This window comes from Brachycentrus maculatus, unplaced genomic scaffold (assembly GCF_059751285.1).
Source record: "Brachycentrus maculatus isolate JH-2025_06_01 unplaced genomic scaffold, ASM5975128v1 h1tg000443l, whole genome shotgun sequence".
Lineage (NCBI taxonomy): Eukaryota > Metazoa > Arthropoda > Insecta > Trichoptera > Brachycentridae > Brachycentrus > Brachycentrus maculatus.
Window position 1 is genome coordinate 8,494 of NW_028281191.1, and position 23,500 is coordinate 31,993.

The window sequence follows — 23,500 nt, forward strand, 5'->3', positions numbered from 1 at the left end:
TATATATATATATATATATATATATATATATATATATATATATATATATATTTCTTGCCAAGCAAAAGTGACTCAAATGGCCCTCCTGAACATTTAAAGTTTTGTTAGTTGGTCACTTTCTCCTGTACGACTACAATGTGTGAGTATATGTACGTATATTTATCTCTGTCAAAGCGATCTCTCTTTAATATAAAAAAAAGAGTTGTTAAGCTATTTTTAAACAATTGATTTACAAAAAAAATTTACTGGAAATAACCTAAGTTAAATAAATTTAAAGTAACGTTTTTAGTAACATAACTTCCAGATGTAAAAGTAACTTCTCAAAGTTAAATTTAGCTTTTTGATATTCATATAATAATATTATTGTGTTATAATTAAAGTCAGAATATAAAACTTATCTAGATTTTTACATAAACATATATTAAAAAATGCCATAACTACAAAAAACAATTGTCAAAATATTAATTATTGTGTTTTTTAAACAATAAATACAACTTTTTATACTCTTAAAATCTGTGTTTGATTTAACAAGTAATACATAAACATATGCATTGATTACTTCAATTTTTCAACAGCAAAAATGTAACCCTGACAACAAAATAAATGGAAGCAATGCTTCTCTTTGCTGGCCAGAAATAAGCAATAAAATACAGATTTACTAAACATGATTATTAATACGAATTTGAATTAGATATACCATAAAGAAGCCAAAAAATTGAATGAGTTGCAAGAATTTTAACATTTTCCATTCAAACCTTATACATAGTAAAGTGAGTCGGTGGCAACTTGCCAATAGATGTGGTTTATTGTTTTTAGACAAAATTGTGTAGGTGGATAGTATTTTTCATGGCCTTGTTGGAAATATCAATTGGAGACGACCTTGAAGTTGACATAGACTCACTGTATCGATACGTAATACAAAATTCATATGTATATTTCCAAAAATATCTTACTTTTCACAACGTCTGAAAAGAGTGAAATGAAAATTGATTATTTAGTGAAATTTCAGAAAAAAGTGTGTATTTTGGATCATTTCTTATGAAATTGGGAACCGTAAAATGTGAATATATTGCACTTAAGGTTGTGTACTCTGTTTGAGATGTTTTTAAATAAATATTTCAACGCGTACTCTTGAGAGTAAAATAATATTTTGACCGTAAAATAATCGACCATATACAGTATTCAATAATTTTGCTGGATGCATCGAAACACGCATCAAAATGGACTTTAAGAAATGTGGTAATTACAAAGTAAAATGTAAGTTGGAAATGAATATGGTAGATATAACCACATGGTGACTGCCGAATTGACAGATTTAATAAATTTGGTCAAGTATTTTACTTTTTAATAACTCATACTTATAAATTGTCGTCTCTGTAAATTTCTCTATCTTTGTTGAGATAAAATCTTGATATCAATAATTACTTAGTGGAGCAAATCTAGTATTTGTAAAAACAAATAATTTGGATTAGATTCAAGTTTTGTACTGACATTTCTTGGTGGAACTGCATCTTATAGAATAAAATAACAACTACGTAATTTTTCCATATGAAGTTTATTTAACTAGTAACCGGGTTTCATAGTTACCGACATCATCAGACTGGTCTGATGAAAACAGGTCTAAAAAAATATCAACAAAATTGTTTCATTAATGCTTCTGCTATTTTTTTCAATCACCAAAGATGACTCATATGAAGTTTTGCCCGAAAGTATAAATGATTTTTAATCGGAGCATTAATAAAACTTTCCGAAAATTTAGTTATATGGTTGTCAATCACAAATGTCACACAATGTATAAAGTGATCACTTAAACTAGCCAGATAACAGATCACAAGCTCTGTTTATGCCCAGATTTTCATTTTTTTCCTCCATAGACAACAATAAAAATACTGTCTAAATTGCAACCATTTATATTTAAGTACTTGAATTTATTATATTATTATTTTGTTGTTATATTGTGACTGTGAAGACTTTTAGATTTTCACGTATATGAAAGTTAATGAACGAAATAAAACGATTTTTACAATCTTTTACTGGGCTTTATCTTGTACCACATAATATTTTTAGTGCCATTCTTGTATACGAATGTTGTTTTTGTCATCGGTAGAGATATAAAGATTTTATTTTCTCCCTCGTTCTTTTAAGGGTGAGGAAAAATATGAATGAAAATATGATTCTTTGAAAACAAAAAAGGAGAAATACAAACATAGTGAAATATATTTATCAATGTTAAAACTATTTTCTTAAAATAAAAATAGATTTTAATCCCAACAAAGATTTAGAAAAAAGCGGAAGTCTAGATATTTACAGGATTTGCTATCTGTCAAAGGCTGGTTTAGGTTATTAGTTTATACACGTGCAACAATGATTTTTTCCCATTATTGAAAACCACACTACGAAAATTCGGTTTTATTTATATGTAAGTCATATTTAAATGTACTTCAATTGGTAGCTTCTTTTACATGCTACTTCTAAGTACCATCTATGTTTCAGTTTAGTAAGTTTTTTATTTAGTTTAAAATTTTACAGACTAGGAGACGCCTAAAAACATCATTTACAATTTTCATTAAACTTGTAAATATTCAACAGTTATTTATTAACAATATTTTTAGTTGGTCTTAATCTTTCACTTATTTTAGATTTGTTTTTACTTGAGAGACATTTCTATTAATATCTCAACATAGATGAAAAATAATAAGGAAATCTTGGTATTTACAGGGCCCGTAATCTGTTTTGAGTAATCAAGTTGATATTTTATTTTTATTTTATTTATTATTTCGGTGCATTTTTATTTCTAGGAAAGTTCGAGGTCCAAGTATTATTAATTTATTGAGTTTCTTCTGTTTAAATGCATGTAATTTATATTTTTGTTTACTTTAAATTATTTATTCGTTAATTTGCAATGTTATACAAGAGGTATCTTCATATGTTTATTGATCATAAATACATATTTTGTTTAATTCCGATTTTGAAGCAGTATTTTTTGTTACTGTTTAATTCTTGACCACCAACAATTTAAAGAGATTACCTCTTATATTTTACCCTCATCAATTTGAAAATCATAACTGTTCCAGTAATTTATCATCGTTTTACTACAATTTGCTCAAAATTGGTATAATCTTAACCGCAATTGTTTTGTTTAAAGTAATTTCTTACGAAAATATTAAGCAATATTGAAAAATTAAATTTTTGCGCGATCTCTGTGCTCTTATTCACTCAAGAATCGTCAACTTGGCAGTTTGCTTTTGATGAATTGTTATATATATTTTTTAAATTTATTAGAAAAAGTTTCTTTATATGTATGTCGAACCCAGGCAATACTTCTACGAAAAATCAGGAATATTTTTGACACGATGAGCTAGTGCTTTTGTGTAATACCTCAATAGGCAGGTAGAGCTTTGCCTTAGTGCGGAACGTTAAACATGGCGCTATCTCTGTTTTTCGTGTGTACTTACATATTTCTGTGCCTATTTTCTGTATAAAGGGCTTTTCAAAAGCAATGATACACTTTAAATAGTTATAATAGCAACACTGTGTATTATTTTTTTATTTTTTTTGAAAAAATTATTTCATATCATTTGTAGATACTGCCATTTAATCATGGAAAGATACACGCTTGAACAAAGTTCAGAAATCATTATATTTTATATAAATCAGTGCTTATTTGCGAATACTGTAAGAAATTTAAGAATGATTCATTGGCGACATTATTCAGTTAATCGACCCACTATCGAAAATGTCCAGTCAATTATCCGCCCAGATCTTGTGATTTAACTAACTCCTTGTGATTTCTTTCTTTGGAGTAATGTCTAGTCACAAGTGTGTTCTTGTTGAAAAAACAATTGTACAATTAAAGGACAACGTTGTGCTAAAATTAAATACAGCCAAAGTTGTGTTTAAAAGTGATGGGAAATTGGGTCGATTGTACTGTTGCTGAAATACAGCCAAATTATAGAATAAAATAACAACTATGTAATTTTTCCACATTTTTTTTATTTTACCAGTAACCAGGTTTCATCGTACCCGACATCATTAGACTGGTCAAAATACAAAGTTTTTATTTTATTTTATTCTTTAAAATGCAGTTCCACTAAGAAATCTCAGTGCAAAACTTAAGTCTAATACAGCCAAATTTATTTTTAAAAGTAACGGAAAATTGGGTCGAGAGAATGTGGTATGTCCAGAAAAGTCGTAGTACATAAACGATGTTATTTTTCATACATAATGGCATAATATAACCTTTTAAATACAACAAAAATTGGGTCTCACTGAATAATTTATGTGTTTTTTAATTTTATTATTTAAATGTATTACTTTTCATGGAAAACCCTATACATATACGAGTATACCCAGCTTTATGTAACGTTGGAGTTGTGACGTAGCTCTGCGGGAAAGATTGTAATTCCAACTTCATATTATTTGTAAGTACGCGCTGTTTACAAATGAGATGTTCTATTTTCGGTCCCATTCTGATTGTAATTTTATCGTTTCGTTCGGCTGTCGCCATTTTTTTCATTGAGTCTTTCTTATCTGTAGTACGTATTCCGCATTACATAAGAAAATCTTCTCAGTCGGCCGTAATATAAATAAAATGCGTGTTATTTTAATTAAAACGAATGTTTTCTTTCATTTTCTCTGATGTTTTTATGCGCATATTTATTTATTTATTTACTTGTAGAAAACCTACGGAAAATAGAAATAATATAAAATAAATATATTATGCTTCGAGAAACAGGTTCCAAAGAAAGCGGATGAATATCTTATACAAACGTAGATTTGCGCTGATTTTGAGTCTTTAAAATTCTAGAAAATAAGCTTTGTGTATTTGAAACTGATAAAATGATATTTAAACTAACCCGTTAGTTTTCATTATCACCTTCAAATGCCTACCTCTAAACGTTAACTGCAACTTTACTAAAATGTATAATTTTATAATATAACATATTTAAGAACAACGCGTTCTTTTCTAACATGATGACACTTTTAAAGTAATAAACTCCATATTTATGAAATTGAATATTCAAATCAATCACTGATTAAATCTTAAGCGGCATATTTTTAGCTTAATATTTACCCGCTACAGGGCAAAAAGTGTTGTTTCGTCAATTTTCAGTTGTGCATGTTTTCAGAATGTCCAGAAGATATACTATATCGTAAATAGCAAAACGGCATATTTTTTACTTAATATTTACCCGTTAAAGGGCAGAAAGTGTTGTTTTTGCATTTTGAAGAAAATGTTTTACTTAATTATTTTTTTTAAATGCACCGAATATTTTTCAAATGAAGAAAAAAACATTCAAGTTTTACCTAAAAAGATCTGTTGCATTATAAAAAGTTCATTAAGTAGCTTGGTATTAATTTTTAATACATTTTGTTATATTTTTAAACTTTAAAAACGATCTCCTGAAAAATCAAGTTTTTTGATATACGACGTTGTTGAAAGGAGTGTACCAAATTAAAAGATTCCTAATAATAAATATTACTTAATGATAAAATATATGGACAAGGGTGGAAAAATGGCTTAAATCATATTATCCCAGTACATTATAATCTTAATATTTCCTTTGTGTGTTCGTGCGAGTAATGGCCTGAATCTACGAGGATATATGAGGCCTATCCTTAGGCTTTCACCGTGTAATATTATGTTATATTTCAGACATGTATATAATATTTAGGAGAATATTACTTTATCAAGATTCATACTAGTTATCAAGCAAGATTAAAGGATAAACCCGTTTTCTATTGAATACATTTGTTTTAAAAAAATACGTAATGGAAATTTTGTAATATTAAAGAATTTTAAAAATAACAATAAATAATAAATGATGAAAAAGCTATTAAAAAGCAAGGAAAGGAATTAATTAATTAAAAAAATAACAAGTTATAATAAATGTGGAATAAACTTTTCAAAAGTGAAGAAAAATATTAAGGAATTTAAAAAAACATATACTCAACGTTTATGAAGTCCGAAAAAGACTTGGCACGATCAGATCAATCAGAACCTAAAATCTGGCGGTGCCAAAAGTCTGCGTAATCGGAGGGCATATATGACTAGATGTATGGATGTAAAGGAGGCGAGGAGTGTATGTCAGGACAGAAGAGTGTGGCGTTCCATCCTCTCTGCCTACCCCTGCGGAGAAACGGCGTGATGGTAGTAGTAGTAGTAGTAGTAATTAAACAAATTAATAAGGTGAGTGTGTTTGGTAAAAGAAGCAAAGGAAGACCCAAGAAAAATAGGCATGATCAAGTATTTCCAAATTTTGTAAGTGGCCACGTCAAGAGTCGAAATAATCGGCGGTATGTATGATCAGATGCATGAATGTGGAAGAGGCGAGGATAGTTTGCAAATACATATTAGAGTGGCGTTCTTTTCTCTCTGCTTACCCCGAGGGGGAATCGGCGTGATGGTAAATTATTTAGATAGAAAGACTGGGCACTTACAGGGCTTATGACCAATAATAGGATGGGTGATCACTTTAGTGATACATAAATTACATGCTTAATTTTTATATTTGTTTATATTACATTTTATTTATTTATTGTGTTTAGGGTACAATTTAATACATTAGTTCCAATAACATTTATTGAATACAGTATTTTAAATACGAGTTGCTGCTTCATTTATTATTAATATTTTTGATTACGTAGAGTTATATCTTTTGATCCTTATTTCTCCTATATATTTATATATATTGTGAGATAACCAGAGTCGAAAGTTTCAAAACATGTTTACAAAAAAACAATTCTCACAATAATTTATTCAGTCAAACATTTTCCAAATAAATTCCTTTGGAAAGATCTTCGACAAAATGCAGGAAAAGGTCCTTGCATACTTTGGGCATATTGCCAGAAGAATAACGAATGCCTCGAGACGCTACTAATCACGGGGTCGGTTGAAGGAAAGGGAGCTAGAGGACACTTTCTTATAAAATGGATCGACCGAAAAATAACTAAAAGGACTTTCTTCCAAAGTATATATATTTTATTCAAAGTACCCCCAAACTTTAGATCCTATAAAATATGAAATATTCATGACATCACCCACGGCATTTGGCGTGGCGACGAGGATTCGATTCCCACCAATTACAAAATGTTTACAACATTTTGAGTGTGTCCAAATACTTGTTCACAAAATCTGGATTATCTCCAATTACAGGAGTTATTTTCATATTATTTTTGACATCTCATCAAAGATGAAGAAGAATATTGAAGTCTGGGCATTTACGGAGCTGACGACCGTCATAGGCTGGTTTAAGTGATCACTTTACACACGTGTAAAGTTTACCAATTCTACACATTATTGACAACCACACTTTTCAAATTCTTGGAAGTTCTATATATTCCAAGAATTTGAAAGTGTGGACTTCCATATTCTTCTTCATCTTTGATGAGTATGGAACTTGGCTGACGGTGATGCCCACAGTTGAAAATTCGGATTGGAAACACCGCACCTATTCAATTTACAACTAAAAAACGAATAAATTCCAATAACAGGGCATATTAATATATTTTTTTTAAAATATGCAATATGGATGTTCTACAATGGACTAAATGGTGAAAGTTATGTGAGTGCATGAATAAAATACTTATCCGTCTAAATGCCAGGTCGTAAGCCCAAGAATGCTTTGACTCCCATCTTCTTTATTATAAAAAATGATAGATGCTTCCTCTAAAGTTGAGATACCTATAATGTTATATATCGCTCACTCCTTTCAACTACGTCAAAAATCAAAAAAAACTTGATTTTTCAAGAGATCGTTTTCAAAGTTCGAGAACATAATAAAATGTATTAAAAATAAATATCAAGCCACTAATTGAACTTTTACTGTGCAACTGATCTTTTTAGGTAAAACCTGAATGTTTTTACTCCATTTGAAAAATATTTAGTACATTTAAAAAAATAATTAAATAATACGTTTTCTTCAAAATGCAAAAACTTCACTTTCTGCCCTGTAGCGGGTAAATATTAAGTTAAAAATATGCCGCTTTTGTTGGGATAAAGTACATCTTCTGGGCATTCCGAAAACATGCAAAACTAAAAATTGACGATTGAAGAAAAAAATTTTAGAAAAAAATCAAATAGAATATAAGATTTTGCGAGTGACCGATTTTGATAATCTATTTTCTATGAAATTTTGGTATACATATTTTTTTTAATGGAGGATTCTATGACCTGATTCTACTTTACTTTAAAAAAGCCGTAAGTAACATTTACCTTTGATTGATCTTTCAAACCATATTTCCTTGCGACAAATTTGATGAAATGTAAAACGTCGGAAAATATCTGTGACGAGTATTCGTGACCTTTTAAAGGAATTCAAAGGGAAATTAAATTTATGACAGTATGTAGTACCGAATTGTATTTTCAACTCGCTTTTACATCATATTCATATTACATGAAAAAAAACAAAATTAAGTTATTGCGAATTTGAATGATACGAAGAAAAAATTCAAGTTAAATATACATACGTACATACACACATTTGTTTAATACTCGTGTTTCTGAACAGGGTATTTTCAAATCCTCATATAGTACATTCGTATTATTTTTGACATCATATCAAAGATGCAGAAGAATATGGAAGTCTGGATATTTACGGGGCTTACGACCGTCATAGGTTGGTTTAAGTGATCACTTTACACACGTGTAACGTTCACCAATTCTACCCATTATTGAAAACCACACTACTCAAATGAAAGTTCTATATATATATGAACCAATTTCGAAACGTTGTTCTTGAATCATTAGAACTTCACTAGAGACATCTATTGGTGAGATGAAAAGAAGCTTTTTTATTGAGCAGAAATTACTTTATGTATCACTCGAATACGGGTGCTGTCTCGGCGGGTATGTATGAGGAGATACATGAATGTGGAAAAGGCTAATCATTTTTGTAAATAGTAGTGTGGCGTTCTGTTTTCTCTGCCCCTTCCCCTTTTGGGAAGCGGCGTGATGGTTAGTTAGTAGTCAGTTCAGTGTCCATAGATTCGAAGATGTCCACTTTATTGTGGTTTTCCCCTAAATACTTTGACTCCGCAGGGATTCGTTCCCGGTACCTTGTTAAAAGTAGTCAAATGACTTCTTCTTCTTCTTCTTTCTTATCTAACGCTTATCCACACCCAACGGTTCATACGGCATGCATCGTATCGGCGCAGTGATTATTAATCTCCAATCATAGAGCAAGGTGATCAGTCTTCCGCTACTGAAACCAGTCCAGGGTGACATTTTTTTTTTAAGAGAAATAATTGTATTTTTTTATTATTTACAAAAATACTTCACTTTTACACGATTTCCGTGATAATAAATGGGTCGTTATTAAAAATCGGTATTTAATTGTAGTAGAGTGTGTTCCGAACCAAGAAATTCTGACTCAAGAGACCGCGACTTTAACTACGGGACCACAACCCGACAAAAACTTGTGAGTAAATTTAAATAAATATACTAATTTACCATTACGCTGCTTCTCTGCAGGCGTAGGCGAAGAAGATAAAGCGCCACACAACTCGACTTTTGTATAAATTATTTGCCTCTTCTACATTCATGCATGTCCTCATACATACTCACCGAACATTCCAACTCCTAACCTGTTTACCCCCAAATGAAAAATCACGATGAAATTATTCAAATCGCGACATTTTTAATTATAGCCCTCTTTTCCAACCATTGCTTTGAAAGCAACAATGTCAGCCGCAAAAAATTGAACACGGGTGTTTATTACCCTTCACTCCTTTGTGGTATTTCTAAAAATATCATTTATTTTATTTTATCACCGAAATATCTTCGTGAAATTAGTGGATAAAAGATCCACCGGATGTACTGTGGGTTAAATGACACCGTGTATAATTTATCTGGATAGGCGTGATGAAAATACATGTTTATTTCGTACATTAACACCCCGAAATCCGAAATAAAGCCTTCTCTTTCTAACACAATCACAACACGTAGGATACGGATCAATGTGTTTGTGCGTTCACCCCGGCCTACAGATTTTCGGTACGTATGTATTTTTATACCCACGTACGCACCCATACAAAGATAGATCCATACAACCTTGTACCGAACATGAATGGAAGACTGTAGCAAATGACGTCATAAGCAGCTGTAGCGCGACTTTACATACAGCGTGACCTTACTCCCATTTTGAAGAATTAACTTATAATAATTTAATAATTTTCTTTACATCACATGTTAGTAAAAAATTTACCTTAGTACAAAATTAACCCTAACACCTAAAAAATAATCTTTTCGTACATTTTTTTTAAGTAGGAAAATCCTTAGTATGGTATTTAATGTAATTAGATAAATTATGTAATTAAGATATTATGTAATTAATGTAATTAAGAAACTCACCAAACTCACAATCCTCACCAACCAATCTGCCAAATTTACCAACCCGTCTGGCAAAATTCACCAACCCGTGTAGCAAACTCACCAACCCGTCTGCCAAAACTTACCAACCCGTCTAGAAAGCGTGGTGTTTAAATGCAAAACTCCTTTCGAAGCATGGAAGAAGCCTATATCTAGCAGTGGAAGATAGAGGGCTAATGAAGAAAACAGCATTTTTTTAGGGATTTGAAAAAGGCACGATATTTGTGTTTGTGGCAGTATAGGTTTAATTATTTTTTATGATAATATTCAACTCATAGATCTGAGAATCTGCAGTAAAGGATCTTTCTTTCACCCACTATAAATCAAGATAACATAGCGTCATTATAACACTATTCCTCATTGCACCACTGCATGTCGTTTTTAGAATTATTAATTTTTTTGTAAAAATTTTAAAAGATTAATAATATACTATGTAATTTGTTGAATGGATGACGCTTCCGCTCGCATAAATTTTGAACTACGCAGCGCCAAGCCCTCTTGTTATGGGATGGTTTTGGGGGTAGAACAGGAGAACGGGTAGATTGAATGCGGACGCTAAAGGAAAGGGGTGGGTTTTCATTTTTTATCATCCCTTGGACCTTGCGCCACGGTTTATGAATGAAATGTAGAGCGCGAAAATTATGATCAACGAAAACCTATTGCCCACTTTGAAAATAACAAGTGGATATTTTAATGCTACTGAAAGGTGTGATAGGCAATCAACAACTGTCGATTTATGAATGTTTAATTATGATATGCATTTTTCCTAAAAATTTCTAGATTTCATTTCGTTATCTTGCTAATTTTAAATAGAATAACACATGTACATTAGTCTTTTAACAGCTCAAAAAGTAGCACCAGTTATAACTTGTTAATTTTTTCATTTGTAATTTTAGCAATAAAAAATAATTTATTAATCACTTCAGTAGGTTTTTATGACAAAGATCTGTCGTAACAAAACCGGTAATTAACTGTTTACAAAATTTAAAAAAAATAAATAAAAAGATTGTATTCCGTTTATATTAAAAGTGCATTTTTTGATAAAAAGCATTTGCATTTGTTGTACGAAATGTCCTTTTTAACTTTGAAATAATGTAAATACAAAAAAAAAATTACAAATGAAAAAAAAACAACGTAATATATCCGCTCAAAATCGCAATTTTTAAATATTGATATGTGAAGTAAAAGAACGATAAAGAATTAATTTAAAACACTTAGAGGTCCTCCCCGTTTGTATCATACAGTTAAAATAATAGAAAATATTTTTTCAATTATATGTTAAAAAAAATACAGACGTCATTCATTATCCGATTGTTTTTGTTTAAATTTCCAACGATGACAAATAGAAATTTGAAAAATTATGTAATTATCTAAAAAATAATGTATTTTTTTAAGCAAAATCAGTTTTAAGGTTACTTTTCTTAAATTTATAACTTTCATATTTTTATTCGATTACTGACTCATATAAGATTTGAAAAAAACCCTAAATTCTGTCCCTAAAAATATCAAATCAACGCGAAATAAATTCGTTAATATAATAGATCTTTACATATAATGTTCTCAATAGAACTTTCAAAGAACGACATATTAAAAACGCGTGACGGAACAAGAATTTGACTTTTTTTAATAATTTATTTTATTATTTCTTTAATTTATTTGGTAGTCACTTTGGAAGTGTCAACATATTTTATGAAAATTTTATTTGGTAAATATTATGTCCGCCTCCGTAGTGTAATGGTCAGCACGCTCGGCTACCATCCTGGAGGACCCGGGTTGGATTCCCAAGGGGGGTAAAATAAATATAAGTGATTTTTTCATTGTAATATTTATTCAATATTACCATGGACTGGTACCTGAAGCGGAGGGCTGATCACCTTTCCTTCATGTGTAAACGATCAAGATAACACTGCGTTTATATGACACTGTCCCTTATGCACCATTGGGGTGCGGATAAGGGTTTTATTATTATTATTTTATTAAATATTAATGTTTCTACTTTGATAATAACTAGAGCTACTAACACTAGAAATAGTGGTATGAAACAAGTGGAATTTAAATTTAAAAATAATAATTTTGCTTAAAATTAATCGTTTATTGATATTGTAAAATACACCCATTAAGACTCCGGAGAAGAGTGATTTTTTTTTGTTAAAAATTAATCGTTTATTGATATTGTAAAAAGACCCGTACATAACTCAAGAAAAACTAGTATCAATATTGACCAGGGAATCAATTAATAGGTCAGTATATTAGAGAATGAAATGTTTATACATTAAATAACCTTCGGTTGCCTTTCAAAGGAAGTACGTGTGTGATATTTGTATTCCTAAAACAGATTTGTTTATGTGATTACTGTGCAAATAGCTACTTAAAACCGAGTTTTCTCGGTAATTTATCTCGTTTAGAACTAAAGAAAGATTTACGTATCTTGCGGTAACCCGAAACTATCCCAGAAAGTGGCGAGCAAGGGTTAAATCTTGGCATTTCTGAATTTGGACCAGGGAGGACTTGGATACAGTACGCCGTTGGCATTTCGCGACTGAATCTTGCATCCCACATTCATGTCCGTTCACACTGCGGCCGGCATACGACTCGGCGCGACAATTTTGTCGCAATACACCAACGACTGACTTCTGATTTTTAATTTCAGTTTTAAGTAGATCATAAGGAATATTTTGAATTTGTTTCAATTTTTGTACGTAAATAATTTTTTTAATTAAATTTTTACTTGGTAAATACCACTATTTCGTAAAATCTATTGTGATACTCATTTTCTCACACACGGTGTTTGAAAATTACTCGGAATGCATCAAACACACCATGGATATAATTGTAGATGTTGCATAGTACGAACATAGTGATCACTTAAAACGTCTAATGACAGGTCACTAGATTTGTAAATAGCCAGACCTCTTTATTCTTCGAGAAGCAAGTAATTAGAAATGTAATTTTTTTTAATGTTATCATCTCAAGTTTTGAAATAATGATAAATTTCAAATACGCGAAAATATCCTTTAAAAAAATAACTGAGAATACGAATAAAATTATTATTTCATATTGGTTTTAATGATTTATAACATATAATACATGTTTTAAAAAAAACTTGAATATATTCTTAAGGCCTAGATCTCAAGCGTTCAAATCAGAATGCGTAGAGCCGCGCTCAGGGCTCGACGTGTCCTTTCGCTCGATTTTTTAAAGAATTTATATTGGATACTTTTCTTTTTTTTAAGAATATATACGGAATATATATATTTACAAATTTCTCTCTTTTCTTTTCAAAACCGTAGAATTTTTTCAAAGAAAAACTTATTTTTTCAATTAGAAAACGATGTTTTAAAAAAAAATCATTTACGTAAAATATTCTGGATTTTGAGAAAATAATGTTGCGATTTACCGAATATTTGTCCTTAAAAAAACTTGAAAACAATAATAAACTCGTTTGAAACTCAGTCTAACGTAGCAAGCGTCATCTCGTTGCAGTGAGAGCGGGCATTAAAAGTACCTTTCAGGCGCTGAATAATGTCCAGGACATAATAAGTTACCAGGACTACAGGTATGTGTGGGAGGTAGAAACAGATTGCTCGAGTTCCACGGTGTAATTTTACACTGCACTAATGTGCATACTAAGCAGAAGATGGATACCGTCTTATGAAATACTTCTTAGCGCAAATGGAAAATACGTTTTATGCAGAGAACGTAGGAGGACACTTTACGTGAAAGTTTTAATGGAAACTGCATAAAAACAACTCTCAAACTATTGTTATTAAAATACCATTTAAGTTTACGTTTTAATTACAATACGTAGAGAACAAAGATATAGGGGATAGAGGTCTAAAACTTTCCCTCTAAAATTTAATGCACTTGTAAAAGACATCTAAAAAAACATACGGATTCTGGTATTAAATAAGCAAAACTTGATACGATTATAAAAAAATGAATGCAGAAATTTTAATTTAGTTGATTTAGACATAAATATGTTAATTAAGGTGAATATGGTTGACAATGCAAGCAGATGAAGACTGGAGAAAATATGACACAATCAAGTTTTTTAAATACTCGAGCGTGGTCAGGTCAAGACTCGGAATAATTGGCGTGTATGTATGAGGAGATGCTCGAATGTGGTAAGGCGTTCTGTTCTCTCTGCCTACCCCTTTATGCAGGTGGCGTAGTTGTGAGTTTTAAATGTATATAAATTGATTGTAAGTTTATTGCAGCAAATCCATTTGTTTAAAACCTGCTGAAGTGATCATAACAAAATGCAGCTCCGACAATGAAAAGCGTTGAGAACTTCACTAGATTTGATTTATTTCTTAAGCTAATAAGATCTGTGAATTTATCCTTAACAAGATAATAAAATAAGAAAAATATTCATTCGTAATCATATATATGCATAACTCTATAATTGTTGATTATCTTTCACGCCGTTTTTGTTGTATTTGTTGTAAACTATCTCTTTTTATTCGAAACCACGTTTCCCCAGCCGAAGAGAAATAATATAAAAATAGACTTTGCTTTATACGATTCTTGTAACCGCCAAAACTACTGGAGTTCCATACGCATTCCGCAGATTTATGATATAAATATGCAAATACATGACAATAATTCTCGCTGAAGAAACATATCTATATACACGCATTGGCGCGTCATGTCACACGTACTAATTTTACGTTCTATAAATGGAATCCGGGGGAAAAAACATTGATGGAGTACGCATGCTACAACAAAAGTATTCCAGAGTTCATTCTATGTATGTAGTCATTATATAAATCTGAAAGCTCTCAGCACATTCCCCAGGTCCAGTAAAGAAATTCTTGATTTCTATTCGGACTTACTTCAGCCTTCTTCTTGTGTCCAGTATTGACCAAAGGCCCCCCTCTTGGACTTCCACAGTTGTCTGTTGGGCGCGACTCTCTTACAGTGTGGGCCCGCGACTTTTTTGAATGTCATCGGACCATCTTGTTTTTGCCTACCCATGGTTCTGCGCCCTGTTCTAGGCCTTCGGTCGAGCACTTTTTTCGTTCATCTATCCTCAGGCATACATGCTACATTACCTGCCCAGTTCCACTTTTGTTTCGCGATTATTTGAGCCACATCTGTCACCTTGGTCTTTTTTAGTATCCAAATACTCGGATCCATCCAAAAAAAGGGTTTTCTTGAAAATAATCTTATATCGGTATTTAATGAACATCCAAAGGTTTTCGCAATCAAAGATAAAAAAAACGCTTTCAACGTCTCTATCGCTGTTAGCGGGGCATGTAAGTTAATGCTTACTAGTGTGTACAATCGACCACCATATTCTATTACTCGGGGTGATAGCGGCAGGAAAGTTAGTAACACTTCTACTAGGGAATCTTAGCCCCCTTAGGAAACTACCCGCACCGACAGGCCAACCTCTCACTCTCTATACCCACCCCCAAACCTTAAGTCGTGAGGAGGAGTACCAAGCAACCTAAGCTACTAAAGCGACCCTTACAAGTCATTTTATAACAATTCAACATCAGTCAGAAGTAAAAAAAAAGAGGATCGGAAGACGAAAAATAACATCTAGACTAGTAGAAGACAAATCTTTTCTGAATTAATTTTGCAATTGCCGAGAATCGAATCTGAGACTTAGGTTTCGTAGTTGAACGTCTTTCCAACTATGCCGCAGTGCGTGTTTTATGACAATAAACTTATAAATACACCATAAAACAATTTACTAAAAGAGACTCGTCATTATTAAAAAAAATCTTTAAAAAAAGGCTCTTGTTTTATTCTATTTTTAAACTTACTTATGATATTGGTTTCATCTCAAAAACATGGCTTCCTCTTGAACATTATAAAGGAAGACCAAACTTTCTATAACTTGCCGGCACAGCTTGGAAAAAAGAATAATAAAGATGATTTTTTGCCATTGACGAAAACAATCTTAGACAATTTTTTTTGTTAGTAGAAACCAATGAAATGGGTAGGTAGATTACTTATTCATGATTTTTAAAACTTTATTACGTAAGTACTATAATTCAAACATTTTTTATGTAAGTACTTAAATCAAAGTGTCATTTCAAATAACCATTTTCATAATTTTGTTTTCTGTCGACTTAAAAAAATATCTTGATAATTGGTAAGAAATTTCTAACTTACAAACTAACGGCCATCATCCTGTAGAGGAAGGCAGATAGAATAAACGCCACACCACTCTTCTCTTTGCAATCCTTCTTTTCCTTTTTCACATTCACGCATCTCCTCATACATACCCGCCCACTTTCTAAGTCAATTTCTGTATATATATACAACCGATATGATGATTTAATTGGCTGTTTTTTAAATGAAGGAAAATATTTCACTGAAAGTGGTGTCTTTAATTTTTTTTTTAATTGATCTTTTATTCTATTGTGTACGATTTAACAATTTGTATGATTGATTTTAATATCCATAGCCGGAAACACATTACGAGACCGAGTAAGAAATACCGACATTCGGAGCATGTGTAAGACGGAGGGTATCGTGAGGTAGGGACGACAACGAAGGCGATACTGGAAGGAACATATAAACAGAATGTCAGAAGACAGACTTCCACGTATCGCCCTCCAAGGCAACCCTGAAGGACGCAGACCACCAGGCAGACCTCCGAAAAGATGGAAAGACAGCTGGGAGTCGACATCACAAGAGCGACATGCGGAGGCACAAACAGATCCCTAAGATCTACAAAAAGAAGAAGAAGAAGATTCTAATATTATATAAAATAAATTGGCTTTCCTTTCTACTTGAAAAGAATTCGGCATTTTGTGTCCTAGCTTGGTTTGAATTACCAATGTCCTTAACTATTTTTATCGTGTATGATACCGTCTATCGTGAGAGTCCCTTATGAACTATCAAGGATCCGATGTCGGATTGTTCCTCACCCAGCCTCCTACAACGTGCCTCCAGCCGTTGTCTTTGAAAGCTAAAATGGGGGCAAAGCATCAACAGGTGAAGGACATCTTGAGGTGTCTCATCATCACATACAAGTATACTGTCACATGAGGCTCGCGAGCCGTGGTTTGACGACCACTGTATATTAAACAGATGTGAGGTGAAATATACTGAATAAATAAAGTTTACCTAACCTAACCTAACCTAACCCTTATCCGCACCCAATGGTACATAGGGCATTGCTTCGTATTGACACAATGTTATCTTGGCAATTCAAGATGATCACTCCTGCGCTTCAGGGACTAGTCCAGAGTAATATTAAATAAATATTAGAGTGTAAAATCACTTAAATTCATACTAACCCCCCCTGGAAATCAAACCTGGGACCTCCAGCACGATAGCTAAACACGCTGACTATTACACCATGGAGGCGGACTATATAAATATACTCTATATCTAACCATATTACTGTTTTTTTTTTTAATTACCTAACGTCTTCTGTGTTAAAGTGACTCTGAAATCTAGCTACGGCTTATGCAACACCACTTATCATGACCCTACTCAGGCTTCAACTTTTTATGTTTTATAGCCTATGCCTACTTGTGAGTGGATTTACTCTTTATGTCTAAAGTTACTATAATTTCATGTAATTCATGAGTGAAAATTGTAGGCAAAAACACTGGATACCATATTATTGTATTAAACTGGGCCACCCTTAATCTGTGTTACTTGTTTGAAAAGAAAAAATAGTTTTGTTACTATGAATAGAGAAATTCTTAGTTCCGATGGAAGTTGTGATATGTAAATAGGGTAGTTTCCTGCCGACTACGTCATAAAGAAAAAATCTCCATGTCGTTTGAGTTATAATTCCCATTATTGTTTTATGTGGCTAATGCCTAAAACGCTTAACGGCGAAACCGCTATAAACCTATTTATAACTCCCGCTAACAACAAAAGTCGAATTAACATCGTAAAAATTCATCGTATTATTTCCATGTTGGTTTCTTTTATTATATTTATTTGATAAAAATTCTGAAATACTACAAGTTTTTTTTTTTTTAACGATCTCTTTATTATACATAGTTGTAACTGGTCATGCGTGGCTGTGACTCAGTGTGGTTAAATGGAAAAGAAATAAAATGGAAAGCACGCATTTTTAATAAATTCTTCTTCTTCTTCCTGGCTTCATCCCAACTGTTGGTCTTTATAGACTGTTGGGGTCAGCTCTCCTCGTCCTCAGGTTAGAAGACAGTTCCTGAAGACAAAAATGAATTTTCCTCTTAAAAAGCTTTTAAGTGTATCAAGCAAGACATATTACGTGTTGAATTTGAATTTTACTACGACATACGAAAAAAAATCTGCTTTCAAGGATAATAATATATTCATGAGAATGCATTCTGCATCTTGATAGAGTCCATGCCAAGACTGCATGCATATTGTTCAGTTACTGCAACGCACATCTGTTCCAAGTTGAATTTCAAAAAATTAAGTGTTTTCTGAATTATTTTGCAAGATTTTGTTTTGATCTAAAAATACATTATCTACCCAGAATATTGCGACCCTCGTTTTTTTAAAAACAAATATTTAATTTCTTGATCGTTTTTCGCTGAATTTTTTGAACGTTTAATTAAAATAAATTTAACACACTAGATGACAAAGATGACGAGGCCTGTCGAAACCGGTCGGAAAAATATACCATGAATAAAAGTGGTTAAAAAAGATGTGTGAGTTTCATTTTATAAAGTTAAAAAATATTTTAGTTTATTGTTCTGGTTTAATCAATTTAAAACACGTACAATATTAATAATTAAATAAACTCGTAAATGTAAATATATTTTGTAAAACCTGTGCTTTACTTATTTCGTAGGATGTTTTTTTATAGATTGAGATTGAAAATTTAGTATGAGTAGAATATTATTACTTATACCAGCCAATGATAGGTTGTATGCCTAATTGTTGTATGTATGGCAAATGTAGTTGGAAAAAGAAGCAGAGAACGACCGAGGAAAACTTAGCACTATCAGGTATGTCAAATACTTGAAAGCGGCCGGGTCAGGAGTCGTAATAATCGTCGGGTATGTATGAGGAGATGCATGAATGTAGAAGAGGCAAAGAATCTTTGCAAAGACAGAGTGGTGTGGCGTTCGATTCTCTCTGCCTACCCCTGCGGGGAAGCGGTGTGATGGTTAGTATGTATTTTTTCTCATTTATAATTTTTTTTTAAAAATTCTTCAACGCTGTTTAGACATGTTTAATGTATCTTGAAATAAAATATATTAGTCAGATTCAACTGAAGAAATTGTAATTATTTATTTTTTGCGTCTGCGTCAAAAGCTTTCCTTCAAAGGGTCTTTATTCTGTTTGAGGGTGAAATTACCATTTGATTTAAATTTGTACTATTTGATTAGCCCTCAAATTATGTGAGATTTGAACTTCATTAGGTACCCGCACATTCGAGTTGAATGTAAAGAAATACCGTCGGGTTAGTATGAGATACGCAAGATAAATTAGGGTAAGGATAGAGAAGGCAATAGCTCCCTTCTCAATCCGTACCCTTATTAAGAAAAATGAATCTGAAATTAAGTAACGCCTTGTGATCTAAATACGAAAATTAAAAATAAATAAATATGAACACCCTTTTGAGTTTTACGTCTACAAGTGATGGTTCTATTTTTTTAATCATAAAATACTAATCAAAAGTATGCAAAGTTTTGAAAAAGGTATTCTTACTATTCTTTAAGTATTTGTAACATTTTTTTAAACTTTCAAATAAGAGTCAAGGGAAACCTTATACCTTCTTCTTAACCGTATCCGCACTCGATGGTGCATAGGGCACTGCATCATATAAACACAGTGTTATTTTGATCGTTAACACACGAAGGAAAGATGATCAGCCCTCCGCTTCAGGTACCAATCCAGGGTAATATTGAATAAATATTACAGTGGAAAAATCACGTTTATATATATATAACCCCCCCCTTCCCTGGTAATTGAATCCGGGACCTCCAGCGATACCACGTTGACCAGCAATACCAGCGATAACACCATTTTTAAGCTTCAACTCTATTTTTTTTTAAACTTCCGATCAGCGATCCGTGTTCCCATTTTACATAAAAATATTGACCCCAAATTCGACCTACATCACCAACTTCCTGTTTGTCTGAACAATGTATTTGTGCTAGCGTTATTATTGAAGTGCGTGGTTTATGTCGTTAACACGAAGACACTGTAATAAGGAAATCACAACAGCAAGGCCTGCTTCCTTTAGGGGTGTCCAATTATACAACCTTCCATTAATATCGGGAGTATTTTCAGAGCTTTGTGCTTTAACGTGGAAAACGCACCTAATCAATTTATATAATTTAACATTTCGTGAGTATTTTTATCTGCCCTTCAAATTTAAATATAATCGGACCTGTTGATTGTTATTTTTGTTGACCGGAAAATCAAAATAACTTGCTTTTGATAAAATTTAAATTAAATAGAAATATTTTCTAAAAAAGTTTTACCAAGTAAATCTCACTTTATCTTTAAATATATTGAGACACGTGTTTTGATGCGTTCATTCGACGCATCATTTTCAAATACCGTGTGTGAAAGTGATGCGGAATACATCTAAACATGCGTCAGAATAAATTACTATTAAGTGGTAATTATCATGTAAAACTTAGATTACAAATGGATAGATATAACCACGTAGTGACTACCGAATAAATTAATGAAATAATATAAATTGATGATGGTCGTATGCAGATCTGAAATAGATTGCATCATTTAGCCGTATCGTATTTGATTGCATGTCAAAAACAATTATCTCTTCATAAAGTTTAACAAATAATTATTGATAAATGTGTCCTCTCCACGGGAAAACTCAGTGGAGGTACATTATCTTATTATAATTTGTTATGTGCATGATTTTAAAAAAATATTTTCTATCGCATCGAAAAGGAAAATTTCACAAAGGGGTGTTTTTCAGAGAAGCGTTATTATTTGATATTGTAACCGACCTTTTATTACAATAATATTGTGTGTTCAATTTATTTTACAAAAATACTGAATTTTATAAAATAATTTGAATACTGTAACTGTTTTTTATTCACATGCCTCAACCCAACCTTAATTTAATCAATAATGATTATCTCAGCCTTACATTATTTCCTTATAACACCATTTGAACATCTATCATACATTTGCCTAAGAGATTCTTTGGCAAATGTATGATCCATTCTTCACTGTTATACATTATTATTATTGTACATATGCACATACATATATATATATATATATATATATATAAAAATATAAATATATATTTATAAATATATTTATATATATATATATATGTATATATATATATATATATATATATATATATATATATATATATATATATATATATATATATATATATATATATATATATATATATATATATATATATATATATATATATATATATATATATATATATATATATATATATATATATATATATATATATATATATATATATATATATATATATATATATATATATATATATATATATATATATATATATATATATATATATATATATATATATATATATATATATATATATATATATATATATTTATATATATATGTATATATATATATATATATATATATATATATATATATATATATATATATATATATATATATATATATATATATATATATATATATATATATATATATATATATTTATATTTATATATATACACGTTAATGAAAAAATTACATAGAAAATATGAATGGACATCAATTCATGTATACTTATACTATCTTCGTACCATGTCAATATATGTATTCAATTATTATTTAATGATTTAATAATATTTTTTATCAGAATCGAAAATAAATATGAATACTCGTGTATTGGAATGTAGAATGCAATTTTTAAAAATCTACATTCATTGATATAAAAACGAGTGATATCCATCGTATTTCAGGAGTAAAAGCAAAAATTCTATCCCTACGAAATAGTATCGTGCACTTTCTTAGGAGCTTTTCTCCCTTTTCGCTCGCCGGCCGAGCCTTTCGCCGAGACTGGGATGAATCTACGTACAACCTTTCACCTTTCCCGACAGCGGGCGCCGGAGCGGGCCGGGGGTGGTGGGGTGCGGCGGGCGGCAGGGGGCGCCGGGGGGGCGTGGGCGGGGCCAGGGCGCAGGCTCGCAGGGAGGGGGTAGCTCCGCCGCTGATCAGTCCGTCAGGAAACGCCGCGGCGGCAGCACGACAGCGAGAAGCCTGAGAAACCCATTCTGAGAATCAAATTAATATCACCCCGACAAATGTAATGTAATTGAAAAAATCATCCATTCCAACACTTGACGGTTTTGAAATTTTACAAGTATTTTTTTATTTTATTTTAATTTTTTTTAAACAGGATTACGAACTTTGTTTTGATGATGCTTTTGACAATTCTGACGGCAACCCCTGTTTAGTGATAGAAAACTTTAGTTTTGTTGCTGTGTATATCTTAAGGACTCCACTGGATAATTAAAAGGGTAAGTTTTATAGACACCTGTTGATAAAAAATGTTCTTTCATTAATATTACTTATCATTTTCTTGTATAAATAAGTTTTTAAAAACTTTTTTTTCATATATTTTTTTCTATCTTAATTTGTCATAACTGTTGATCGTTATGATAAATATATAAAATAATATTAAATATTAATAAGTTACACATTACAAATTTAAGTATAATTTGTGAAATATTTTTATGCTTTTTAAATAATGACATCTGTCGAGTTTTATTAAATATTTGCGTGCGTTCAAAAATATCTCCAATTCCGATGAAAGCTCACGACATTTTTTTCGGATAATCTCTTCATTAAATTAAATTTATTTTCCTCAAAAGGGACCATCCCCTTAACATCCCCGCTCTGTGGTTTTCGAAAAGAGGTGTTGTCGAAATTTACATAACAAGGTATCTCAGAGCCAGCGAGGAAATTATTCAAGAATGGATTTAATGTTTTGTCATATTTGATGACAGAAATCTACTGACGTATATATTTTTCTCAAGAAAAAATGATCTGTTGTATAATTATGTTTTAACTTAATTTTGCCCTCAATTAAATTTTTTCGAAATAAACAGCAATGTCATATGTTGGAAAACAATTTAAGATAAAATATTGTTAACATATGTGTTAATTGCATGAAATAATAGAAAAAAATACTACCAAAAGCCGTTATTTTAATTG

General features: G+C 31.3%; 1 protein-coding gene across 1 annotated transcript in view; it reads left to right on the top strand.

Moving 5' to 3' along the window:
- The first annotated feature begins 22,499 nt into the window (after positions 1-22,499).
- LOC148302496 (uncharacterized) overlaps positions 22,500-23,500 on the top strand; it is a 163,114-nt gene continuing 162,113 nt past the window's right edge. The window contains exon 1 of the mRNA XM_088271524.1: positions 22,500-22,803. The gene's annotated coding sequence lies outside the window, so the exon portion shown is untranslated. The remainder of the gene's footprint in view (positions 22,804-23,500) is intronic.